Source organism: Ambystoma mexicanum, chromosome 8, assembly GCF_040938575.1.
Source record: "Ambystoma mexicanum isolate Mex_15411 chromosome 8, UKY_AmexF1_1, whole genome shotgun sequence".
NCBI lineage: Eukaryota > Metazoa > Chordata > Amphibia > Caudata > Ambystomatidae > Ambystoma > Ambystoma mexicanum.
In genome coordinates, this window is record NC_090929.1 from 347,587,512 (window position 1) to 347,600,680 (window position 13,169).

General features: G+C 45.4%; 1 protein-coding gene across 3 annotated transcripts in view; it reads right to left on the bottom strand.

Annotated features, from left to right (window-relative positions):
* Nucleotides 1-13,169, bottom strand: part of PNPLA7 (patatin like phospholipase domain containing 7) — a 2,986,886-nt gene that overhangs the window by 1,969,356 nt on the left and 1,004,361 nt on the right. The window lies entirely within an intron of this gene.

Below are 13,169 nucleotides of genomic sequence, written 5' to 3' on the forward strand. Positions count from 1 at the left end.
AACAGCTAGGTCCACACACCCTCTACTCCCCACCTAACCTGAAACTGGGCGATGTGCTACCCCCTTGTTTCCTCCCCTAGTTGCTTGTAGATCTCTTATGGCCAAATTGTCTGCCCTCCCTTCGTCACCGTTGTTACCTACATGCTCCCTGTACCGAGCCCTTGCTCCGCATCATCTCTGCCTGATGCCTCTACATGCCAGACATGACGTTGGGGCCAGTATATACAGAGGCGCAGTGAACTCAGTTCAACCCTTTTTCCCTAGCATTCCGACACTGAGGAACAGCAGAAGCAAGGTGTACTAGCTAATCGGCAAGAGGGGTAGGTAAGGAAAGCGATGAGGAATCCGTGAGAGGAACGTCCATCAGAAACAGCATTACCAAGCGGTAAGTGATTTGTTCCTCATCTATCAATGCTATGCCCCAATCAGGAAAATGGTCACTCTCTACTATGCGGAAGCTGGCTGTAATCGCGGCGGCCCCCGTCTATGGACACCTGCACCCCTCTAAATACACAGTGCACATTAATCCATCTAAAGCCCACAAGCAAAATAGATTTTTAAACAAACCCACTGCTATCACTCAAACTCACGGCCTCCTCGGCACTCTTCCACATGCCCCATTGCTTACAAGGCCCTCAAGCCAGCCTAACAGCTTACCTCGGGCCTAAGCGAACACGCATTCTAAGCCTTAAGACATCATCCCTTATCTGAACTTGGTATTAAGATAGCTAACGCCCCACCAACCTCTCTCATTGCACCTAGAAGACCCTGGATTGTAGCCCAACTACTGCGCCTATATGTATGAGTATTGCCAGTGAATTGCAACTAAAGATAAGCAGATAGCCTTGATATCACATCTAGAAGACAGTAAGACAACCAGTCTATATTGCCTACAGGAGGCATCATGATAGCTTGTTCATGACGTTTAGAAGACCTACTACAGTGATCAGGCCAGTGGGCCTAGAGGACTCCCGCACACGGACAACCCGACCAAACAGTTCAGCCAATAACAAAGCTCCATCCGAGCCTCAAGGTACGTATAAATGCACCACTTCGGTGGACATCTGCCACAGGCATGGCTACTCACACACATGCACCAGAATGCAGCGACGACCTACAACAAATTCAGGCTAGCTGGACACAACGTTTTTGCCTGCTTGCACCAGACTAAGCCTCAACACCTCTGCCATTAGAATACAGTGACACCCTATGACAACATTCTGTCCAGCTGGACAAATAAAGAATCTCTTGCACTCATACACTCTCCTGATCTCCCTCAGCACCAGTCCACATGCCTGTTCTATTGGGTTGCTTACTGGAGCCCGGCCAGCCCACTAAATTCCTTATCTTGGCCAAAATGCACACACGCATGCTAATCCTTTATGAGAATGTTCCCATACTCTGGACTATGGTCCAAGAGGGCGTTCCCACCACAAATGCGTTGAGACCATAGTAATGGGAAACGGCGCTATATAAATGATGACTCCAATACAACACAATCTATGACAGACTCCCAAAGCAGTATAATAACCTGGATGGGGGAAAGTAGAAAGGACATCACCTAAACCAGAAAATTCTGAAGGACAGGTCTGCTAAAACAAGCAATCTGACCAGACGTAGAATCCAAGCAGTAAAGCTTAGAAAATGTTCACAAGGAAGCCCACGTAGCCGATTGGAAGAGTTGCAGAGCAGAGTTGGCATCCAATGCTCTTGTGGAGTGAGCGCTGTGAACCTCAGGGACCTCCTTGTGACCAGATCGTAGCATTCCAAGATGCAGAAAATGATCCACCAAGACAGGGTCTGGTTGGTGACAGCCCTGCCAGCTCGGGCACCAGCATAACCAACAAAAACTTGGTCATCAGTCCTGTTCTCCCTTGTCCAAGGTGTGTGGAACTTGAGGGCCGCACTGGATCCATCAGGTAGAAACTCTGCTCTGCCTTGGAAAGATGAGGCAGAGGAAAAAAAGACAGGTAGATGTGTCTTTTCAGAGGGATGGAAATCTGAGATCATCTTAGAAAGGAAGTACGATTTAATTTTCAACGTCGCCTTTTCCTTGGAGAAAACCAAGTAGGTAGGACTATCAGACAATGCCTGGAGCTTACTCACCTGTCTAGCGGAAGTATATGCAAGTAGGAAAAATACCTTAAGGGTGAGCAGTCTTAACAAACAAGAATAAAGGGAATCAAACGGAGCGCCCATTAAATACGTCCACGCTCAATTTAAATCCTACACTGGAACAACAAACTGGCATGGAGGAAACATACTGCAAATAACCCTGAGGAATCGAATGACTGTAGGGATCGTGAAAAAGGAGCCTTGCTCTCGGGTCCTCTTGAAAACCAAAATGACTCCAAGGTAATTCACTGTAATTCACTGTACCAATAAGGAGGCTTGTATGAGACAAATACAGAAGAAATTACAACACAGAGGAAGTTTAGAAATAAAAAGGGCCCATATCCCTCTCCCGGCACCAAGACGAAAACATAAGCCACCTGCATGCATACATGGATTTAGTGGTGGGTCTTCTAGCAGAGAGGAGCATGTCCAGAACATCCTCTGACAAATCCCACTCCTTATACCTTAGTCTTCCAGTAGCCAGGCACGATGGTTCAGGCTGCAGCAGTTTGGGTGCAGGACATCCACCCCCCTCCCCGAGTGGGAGAGGAGGTCAGTGCACTGCAGTAGACCGCAGGGAGAGCAGATGACCATGTCCAACAACTCAGAGTACCACGTTCTCGAGGCCCAGTCCGAAGCGATCATGATCATCGTGTATAAGAACAGACACAGTCTCCGACACAGTCTCCTGACTTCAGCAGAACTACTCGGATCGGTGGGAACATAGAGTAGGTTGAAGTCCCATTCGATCATCAAGGCATCTCCCAAAGCTGACGACAAAACTCCCTAGAGCAGAACCACCTGCACTTCTTATTCACACTGGAAGCAAAGAGATCCACCTGAAGAGGGCTCCAGTGGGAGAAAATCACCTCCAGAACTAGAGCGCCCATTTGTGGGATATTTACGATTGTCTACTCTGTGCATCCACTATTTTGTTGGACAGATGGGCTGCAGTCAGAGACACAATGTTCTCCAGAGCCCAGAACCCCAATCGCATTGCTTCTCTGCACAGAGGCAAGGAACCTACGCCACTCCGCTTGTTGAGGTAATGGATGGCTACAGTGTTGTCTGTCAGAGAGGGAGGAGGAGGGGAGGAAAGCAACCAGGTACAGCCAAATTGCTCTGATCTCTAGCAGATGTATGTGCTCGCAGCACCCTGATAGGGACCACAGTCTGCTCACTGTATCCGTGACTAGAAGCCCTTCTGATATCTATTAGAAAATAGGGGAGCTGAATTAAGAGAATTCACTTTTACAGCTCAAACTCAATCAAAGATACAGTGTATACCAATGTAAAAAAGAATATCTTCTTTATTTTAATCTATTTCACTTTTGTATTTTTATATTTTACATTCTCATTGCAAGCATTATCTGTATGCAAAAACAAGGGGATAGAAAAGTTGTAAGGGCGAGTGCTGTGCCCAAACAATGCCCAGAAATATCATCTAATTTACTACAATCCTAAATACTAGTTAAAAACATATGTACAGAAATCTTAGGTGCTTTGAGCGCTTTTTTGGGGATCTCTACGCCTCAGACAAGCCTCAAGAGGACCCAAAGAAAGCATAGCTAAACACGATTGCATTGCCAACTCTCTCAGGGGAGGACAAAGAGGCACTAGAAGGGGATATCACAGAGGAGAAGGTTTGCGCAGCTATCATATCAGGAAATTCCACCCGCATAAGGCCCAAGGCCCAGATGGCTTTACAGCCGCCTTTTATAAAAAGTACTGATCTATCCTCACCCCGCACTTGACGCAATGATATAACTCCATTGAAGTGGCAGGGGGCATTACGGAGTCGATGGACCAAGCTAAATTGGTGGTATTCCCGGGTAAAGATCTGTCGAACTGTGGCTCATATCGTCCGATAGCTTTGATTAATACAGACGCCAAGATCTATACTAAGATCCTGCTAACTAGACTCGAGGGCCGTCTTCCAGACCTTATTCACCCAGATTAGTCGGGATCATCAATCCTGCCATCTGGTGGAGAAGGTCACGAAGCGGGGGATTCTAGCGGTTCTGCTGCCTTGGATACCGAAAAGGCGTTCGACCGCGTGGAGTGGTTGTTTCTTCTCCTTACCATGGCACGCATGGGATTCGGGGAGCAGTTCTTTCGACGTGCACACGCCAACTACCAAGCACTTACCCTACGCCTGTCTATAAATGTACAACTCTCATCACCTTTTTGCCTTGAGAAGGGGACCAAGCAGGGCTGCCGATTATCTCTCCAGCTCTATGCAATTTTCCTAGAACCTTTCTTGCAGCACCTGTGAGAGGCTCCTACAGTGAAGGCTTTTCCGTTCATGGGGATGGTCCACAAGACAATGGCATTTGCGATTGACATGCTCCTGGCCCTCTCGAGCCAGCAGCTTCTCTGGAGGGTGTGGCCTCGGAGATTGCATCTTTTGGAGGAAGTGTCGTGGGTAAAAATGTGCACAAATCAGAGATGCTCAACCTTACGCTGCCGAGGGAGACCCTGGGAGAAGCACAAGGGCTTTCCCTGTTCCAATGGGCAAATGAGAAAATTCAATACCTGGGGTCCACATAATGAAATCTTTGGGCGCGTTGTATGAAGCAAACTACCCCAAACTGCTTAGCACTCTTAAAACTGACCTGATGCGTTGGAACCCTCTCCACATATCCTGGATGGGGCGGATGGCCTCGATTAGAATGATGACCCTTCCGTTCTTCTTTTACTACTTTCAGGCCCTGCCAGTTCCTCTCCCCAGAAGATTCTTCAGATCGCTCAACCGGCTTCTCTATGCTTTTATATAGAGTAACAAAAAAACGAGGGTATCTCTACGGGTACTTTTGGCCCTGAGAAGCAAGGGGGGACTGACGGTTCCAGACTTTAGACAATAGTACCAGGCCACCCTGCTACAGGTTCAGAAGCAGTAGCTGACAGGGGAAGACAGAAAGGTGTGGGTGTGTATGGACAGAGCAGTGGTGGGGCTCCCGTGGAGGAGGTGTTGTGGCTGGCTAACAGGGACTGTCCACCTAGTATGTGGGCATGCCAGATTACGGCATTGGTCGGAGAGGTGTGGGACAATTTAATAAAACAAGGGGGTATCGACACTGCTGGGTCCGTTCACTCCATTGTTTGGGAATCTACAGTTCACACCGGGGATGAATGCGGAAGCATTCGGGAGGTGGAAAGCAGCGGGGTGTAAGAGACTCAGAGATATTATGCAAGGCCAGGAAATTAAATCTTTTGAGCAGTGTAAGAAGTTCTTCGGTCTATTTGAGGGAGACAGGTTCCTGTAGCATGCTGCTTGTGTTGGTGCACAGATGCAAGCATTGGAATGTGCCTGGTGACTGGAACCTGCTCTACATCAAGGTTCTAGTGGAGACAGTTAGGACACACAGGATGGGAGAGAGATGGATAAAGATGTTTCTACCTTGTGCTCCTACCCTCTTTCCATAACTTCCCTGTAACTCAATAAAGCTAACTTCTTTTATATATATATCTGCCTCCAGCCTGGTCCCTACATATATTAAGAACCCCTAAATGCTACAGTTCCGATAGTACCGACTCAGGCATTAGGTGATGCACCCTCCCAACAAACTAGGCGCGAGGAGACTATTTAACGCATTTGAGAATTACATTGTATCCCACTTAGGGGACTCGCACCTAATTTCGCACTATATGCTCTAATCGCTGAGGGGACAACGAAGGCGACATGGCCGTACATGAACAAGTGGGAGTGAACAGTGGGACTGCAAATCACGATGGAGGAATGTGAATTTTTGTGTGGTAACATTCCCAGGCTTATCCGGTCTATACAGCTGAGAGAAGTGTGTTATAAGGTACTCACCCAATGGCACTATACCCCGGAGAGACTTGGGGCTATGTAACCTGACAAATCTCCGGACTGCTGGAGATGCAGCATGGGACGTCGGACTGGGCACATGTTTGGTGGTCATACCCGGTTATATTACCCTTTTGGGAACAAGTGCAAAAGTCCATCAAGTAAATGCTGAACTCTGATCTGTCGGAGACGATGGATGTGTGCACGCTGGGTCTATGGGGAAGGGAAGCGGCACCGCAAGGGAGAGCATAGTTTAAGGCATAGTTTAACCGTATGGTTACGGGGTTGGCAGCGTTGCTGGTGGTAGCTCGGAAATGGAAAATCAAGGAAGCCCCCACACTCCATGAGTGGTTGTTTAAGATACAGTGCATTTTAGCAATCGAGTGGGTGATGTACAACATCCGGGAGGATTGGGGGATGGTGTTGATATACCGGAAGGACGACGACCGGCTTCAAATGTGCCTGAAAAGATTTTGGACATTGTCTGATGTCGCCATCATGGTCATGATGTTGGGGGAAAAGTTCAGTTATCCGTGTGCTAGGGGCAGGGGGGCAGCACCAATTGGGGGGCGTTGGATGGGGCAGTGGAGGGACGCACCATATTCTTCATTTATTGCAAAACATTAATAAACAAATCTTTTTTTCAAAAACAATATGAACAGTGGTATTTGTAGTTGATTGACCCATAAACTACACCAACATCTACATGAACATTTCAACATTACTTAATGGTCTTCGTTCATGACGACTCTACCCCTTGTTTTTGTTTCCTCACAAACTAATTTGTGTTCTCTTCATGAATCATTAAGCTACAATATGAGTTGCCCAATTAGGTTAAAATTACATATGCAATTGTTTTACATTTCCTGCTTGTTCTTTGCCATAGTGAAATATTCAATCATTGTGTTACTTGTTTTATCTTGTTATCCTTATCCTATTGATTCATAAACACTTCTTCTGTTGACGCTAGTGTCTGTTATCCCTAGCACTCATGCATTTCATTGTGTTACAATCTCCATTCTGGTATTCACAGATTAAAGGCCTCTTTGTTAACCAAATTTCATCTGCCATCCTTTTGGACGGCTCTGGTCTCCCTGGACGAACAGATCCTGTTAATAGGAAAGCATCAGACAAGACGAAAAGCAATTTAACAGTATATTTTTTTCAGTAAAGCCACTGTCTCCTATTTAGCTGCATTTTTTAGTAAAGCCACTGTGTCATATTTGGCTGTTTTTTTAGTAATGTCACTGGGGCTCATTATGTGTTTGCTGGTACCCCGCCGGTAAATCCAGCAGGATACCGGCAAACGGTATTACCGTTACCGGCATCTGATATGCCGGAATTTCCGGCAGATTACAGGTGAGAGCAACAGTAAGTAATTCCCCATTCCATGGAGTCCATAGGACTCCGTGGGGGGATTTGCTGGTATTTGATTTGATTTATTTCTAAACGCGCACCTAACTAAATGAATCGTATTTGCGCACAGGTATATCACAGAGTGATAAATCATCCGTCTTTGTCAATGCTACCAATTCAAGGATTTTGCAGGCAAGTGACTAAACCTTGATGCTGTCCCTAACAGAACAAATAGGTCTTCTGGACCTTTTACAATATGATAAGCGTATTAAGTTCTCGGATGGCTCTAGGGAGACTGTTCCAGAGTTTTGGACCATAAACTCCAAACCTACGATCGCCTTTGCTCCGATACCTTGACCGTTGCTCTTGCAGCAACATCTTATCGCAGCAGCGCAATTGGCAACCTGTGATATATGTCTTGATTTTATCCGACAGATCGCTTGGTGCTGATTGATTAACACATTTGAAGATAATGCAAAGGATTTTAAAATCTATACGTTCCTTCACTGCTAGCCAATGTAACGACTTCCTTAGATTGGAGATAGGGGATGAGTTTGTCACCCTAAACACCAATCTAACTGCTGCATTTTGGGCTACTTGTAGTCTCCGTAGTTGGGTGGCCGGTATTCCAGTCATCAGGGCATTCCCATAATCCAATTGTGAATTAATGAGAGTTCCCACGACTGTCGCCCGGTCCTTATCTGCTATAAATTGTATATTCTGTCCCAGCATTCGTAGGGTGTAAAACATAGAATGTAGTCGCACTAACCGGTGCCCCACTCCCCATATTATCTTCCCAGATTTTTTATTTTGGGAGAAAAATCCAATTGTGATCCCAGGGAGCATGGGGACAGTGCTTGCTTGTTATGCTACAGTTGATGTTTTTAGCCAAACAATGCCAACTCAGTCTTATTGGTATTTAGCAACAGCTGATTGGCACACATCCAAGCTTGCACCTCCTTAGACAGCGTTCCACCAATTTAAAGGTAGCCTCTGATCTTTCGATCCTCAAGAATATCTGAGTTTCATCAGCGTAGGAATGGAATTTAACACGATGTCTACTCAGAATATCCATAAGAGGTTTTATATACAATTTAAAGATAAGAGGGGAGGGCGAGGAACCCTGAGGGACACCACAGATTTGCATAAGGTAATTGGACAGGAATCCTCCATATTTTACCGTTTGTTCTCTACCGGTCAAGAATTACTTAAACCATTGTAGAGCCTGTGTAGAGGCCTTTCCCACCTTCTCGAGGCGCCTTAGTAAGATCTTATGATCTACTGTATCGAATGTGGCAGATAGGTCCAACATAATTAAAAGTGATATGTCACCCTGATCTGCTGTCTCGAGAAGCTCATCCCAGACTGTCAGCAGCGCCGTCTCTGTGCCGAACCCTAGTCGAAAACCTGATTGTAAAGGGTCCAGTAAATTCTCCTTTTCCACATACTCCTACAGTTGTAATGTAACAATTTATTCTTAAGTTTTTCCAGGCTATGGCAAACCTGTCACTGGTCTGTAATTTTGCAAGTCTGTGGGATCTAATTTTGCCTTTTTCAGCAACGAAGTGATGACTGCCTTTTTTAGATTTGCTGGTATAATACCTGTCGTGAGAGATTTGTTCACAAAATCTGTGATGAAGGAAGAAATGTCTGACACTAATGGTTTTGCTACTAATGTTGGAATAACAAATAAAGTGTCATTGGTAGGTTTTAGATTGGAAAGTAAGGAGAATACAGTTTCCTCCAAGACTTTTGAAAAAGTAAACGGTTTTGGGACAACTGAATCAACCAATTTACCAATATGGCCAACATCTAAGTGCTCCTCCACTTCAGTCAATGTTGATTGAGCAATCTTTCCTCTAATTAGCTCTATTTTTTCCACAAAATAGTTGTTAAACGCATCTGCCTGCATCTGTGAGGCTTTTAAAGCTACTGAAGCACAGCTTGGTTCCACAAAGTTCGATATGACCGAGTACAATTCTCTTGGTCTATTAGAGGCTTTATCTAACTTATCCATAAGAAATTTGGATTTAGCTTCAAAAATAGCCTTTCTGTAGTTTTTTCGGGTAATCTTAATCAGTTCCTTATCAGTATGGGGGTTGCTTTTCCTCCATTTTTTTTCCAGCGATCTTAACTGTCTTCTTTTTAATGCTAATTCCAACGAAAACCATGTGTTGAACACTTTCCTAGGTTTGCCCTGTTGAAGAGGGGCCCATTATTTGCACAGATTATCCATAATTACTGTGCCTTTGTTAAAAGATTCTTCGCAAGGTAAAGAAGGATCAATCTGCACAAAGGCGATCCTCAAATCATTACCCGAGATCTTCAATAGGTCCTTTGATTTACGAAATTGGGTAGGCTTCAATTATCTTTCCCCTCATACAGTGTCATTTGCTACCAGAGCAAACATTCTGGCAGCATGGTCAGTCCATGAGACTGGAAGAGTATCTACAAAGCGTATAATTTCCCCTCTATATATCAGTAAATCGAGGCAATGACCATCACCGTGGGAGGAGGAGTTTACCAGAGATCTCATCTCATGGGCCTCCAAAATCTCCACCAGCTCTCTAGAATCAATAGAAGTCAGATCCTCGGCCCAGATGTTAAAGTCACCTAAGCAGAGTAAATCCTTATGCCTACTACCAGTATCCACAAGGAATTGATCCAATTTTTCTAGGAATATTTTAGCTGGTCCTGGATTTTAGCTGGTCCTGGAGGGCGGTACTCGAACAGAATTTGTACAGTTCTAGTTGGGGTACAGCTGATACACGCATGCCCAATCTGAGTGGAATCCTCCCAATCTAATACTTACAGATGGGATAGCTTTAGTGGGGTCCTAATAACCACCAAACCCCCCCCACCGCTTTTTAATATTCTATTTATGGTCTGTATCGTATAGTCTTGTGGGACTAATAAATGATATATAGAATGTGAAGTGACATTAACGTTTCAGTAAGGAACATGCAATTCAACTCATGAAATTCAATGAAGTTGTGTATTTCCATAGCATGCTTTACTGCAGATCTGACATTCAGCAGGGCTGCTTTGAAAGGTCTCTCCTTACTGTTAAGATAAACAGAGGGAACTTCCCTGGCCATCACTCTTCTATCTAAGCCCAGATTCCTAATAGTGTCTAGTGTGCGCAAAGAAAATTGCCCCTTATTTGAATCCAGCTCTTTCATTTCGCCAATTGTACAAGCTATCATAGTGATCGACATCCTCAATCCATATGTACACAGTATTGAAATTACAAAATACTGCTTACTTATGAGAGTGTGTCACTGTAACACAGATCCAACAAAATCCCTCGGCAAATGCCGCAACCCAGCCGCTAACAGGCCTATAACAGGCGACTTGTCAGAACCGGTGTGCGACGCCGGGAAGCTGGGAAATGTAGTTTTTCCCCTGCGAATGCGGAAATGAAGGTAAGGTTCCCTTCACACGTCCGTATAACTTCTTTGTTATATATTGCCCACTGTCTTGCACAAAGAAGGTTCTAAAATGAATTACAATATTTACGATCAATAGGACATAATATAAATATAAATCTTTAAAATTGGTCTACAGTTTCAGTTAGCACAGATTACTAATCACAAATGCGTACAAAAATGCTATAATGCAAGCAAATTAAAATTGAAGCAAACAACCTGTAATACCTGCTGTTTTCTGCCAGTGGGGTGCCTAACTTACCTCCAGATGTTGGCTAGGTGTAAATCAGGCCACCCCACTGGCAAACTTCGTCCGGAACCGTGCTGGTGAGCGGAATTACTAGCACATTAATTTCGGACAGGCAGAGTTATAATGAGGCCCGCTGTCTCTCATTTAGCTGCATTTTGAGTATAGCCACTGGGCCTCATTACAAGTCTGGCGGTAACCCGCCGGTGCTACTGGAAGTTTTCCGCAGGATTGTAACACTGTTTCCGGCGCCTGATATTCCAGTGCTACTGGCAAATTAAAAGTCCCAGCGGGCCGGGATGTCAGGCACCGGAAAATGTTAGTCCCCATTCCTGTGGAGTCCTATCGGGAATGGGGACTCGGAAGCACCAACACCGTTAGTAACAGTGCTGGTGCTTCTGACACAACTGCGCCTACCGGGGCCGATGCGCTTGCCAGGTCAGACCTGCACACGCACCGGCAGGCACAGTTGTCATCTGCCGGTCCGGAAAGGGTGCCGGTAGCAACTTATTTTTGGTCTGGCATACTTGTAATGAGGCCCACTGTATCTTATTTAGCTGCGTTTTTTAGGATAGCCCTGTCCCTTACTTAGCTGCATTTTGAGTATAACCACTTCCCCTTATTTAGCTGCATTTTGAGCATAGCCACTGTCCCTTCCTTAGCTGAATTTTTTAGCATGGCCACTGTCATATTTAGCTGTTTTTTTAGTAAAGCCACTGTCTCTAATTTAGCTGCATTTTTAGTATAGCCACTGCCCCTTACTTAGCTGCATTTTGAGTATAGCTACTGTCTCTTATTTAGCTGCATTTGACCATAGCCACTTTCTCTTATTTGGCTGTTTTTTTAGAATAGCCACTGTGACATATTTAGTCATTTTTTAGTATAGCCACTGTCCCTTACTTAGCTGCAATTTTAAGTATAGCCACTATGTCATATTTAGCTGCTTTTTTTAGTATAGTGTGACGATTTGCTGGATTCAGTCACTTCTCCCAAAGGGGAGCCTTTAATGGTGATATTAGGGAGGTGAGCCCACTACGCAATAATCCCCAAGGGGTGGCGACATGCGTGACCTCACAGGGAGAGACTCCCCTCTGGGAGACAAGGACTCCCGTTCTGCAGAGGAACTCCCTAGAGCCCTCTCTTCTAGAACAACAGTAACATCAGAACTCCAGAGACGTCCATCAAACCAAGCCACTGTTTGTTTTTGTGACATACGACTCAAGCTCCAAACAGAGGAATAATGTAGTAAAACTATAGTGAAGAAGAAGAATGCTGGGCGAGTAATAGTGATTACTCAATGGTTGAGAACCAACACTACTGTGACGAAGCAGAATTAACAAAAAATGAAGAGTGATCAACAGAGAGAGAACAGACTATAATCCTCCACTGGGGAGGACCCGGCTGCCATTCATAAAAAGAGAAGACCAACTACTGTCCATGAAAAGTGAAATCCAAGAGTTTCAAATCAGCTGAGCCAGAAGATCCTGCGTCGGGAGGAAACCACAAGGTGCTGTGGGCAAAAAGCACAAAGGAAGCTGGAAGCCAGAGAGAGAGGGGGGCGAAAACCCCAGAAGGAGAACCGAGTTGAGAGCGGTGGCGTGACCCAGGAGAGGTGGACTGTTCAGTCTGGCAACAACGCAGAGACCACTGGAGCACTGGTGCTGCGGAGAAGAAACGGAAGGAGTCGGCGCGAGAACCAAGGCTATCCTGACAACGAAGGAAATCCCTATGCTGCGAGCAGGCTCGGTGATGCCATGCTGTAGAAAGCAAGGAAAAGGGAACAACAGGAGACCCAGGAGGGAAGACGGGGATAAAGATTACCCTCAGCCTACTCATCTCATTGAGTGGCCCGAAACTAAGAAGAGTGAGAAATACCCTTGTACTCACCTTATTCGTCCTAGTGAGTGGCACAAAGCTTAAAAGAATGAGAAGGAGCAATTACTCATTGTAATGTTATTTCTATGGATTCTTCTCCCGCAGACTCATCAGATAGATATCCCCTTTCAGCTCAGCTGCTCGGAAAAAACATTGAACGGGGGGCGTAGTGGACCTCCACTTGGCTGTAGATCCGCCTTGACTCAGTGTTCGATTTTCGGCTCTGGACGTGACGTTGGGTGTCGTATATATACTGCGTCACTAAGCCCCGTCCCTGAGTTCCTGCCTTTCCCCCAGTGAGGAACTCATGGTGGCAACAAGTAAGACAGACCCAAGC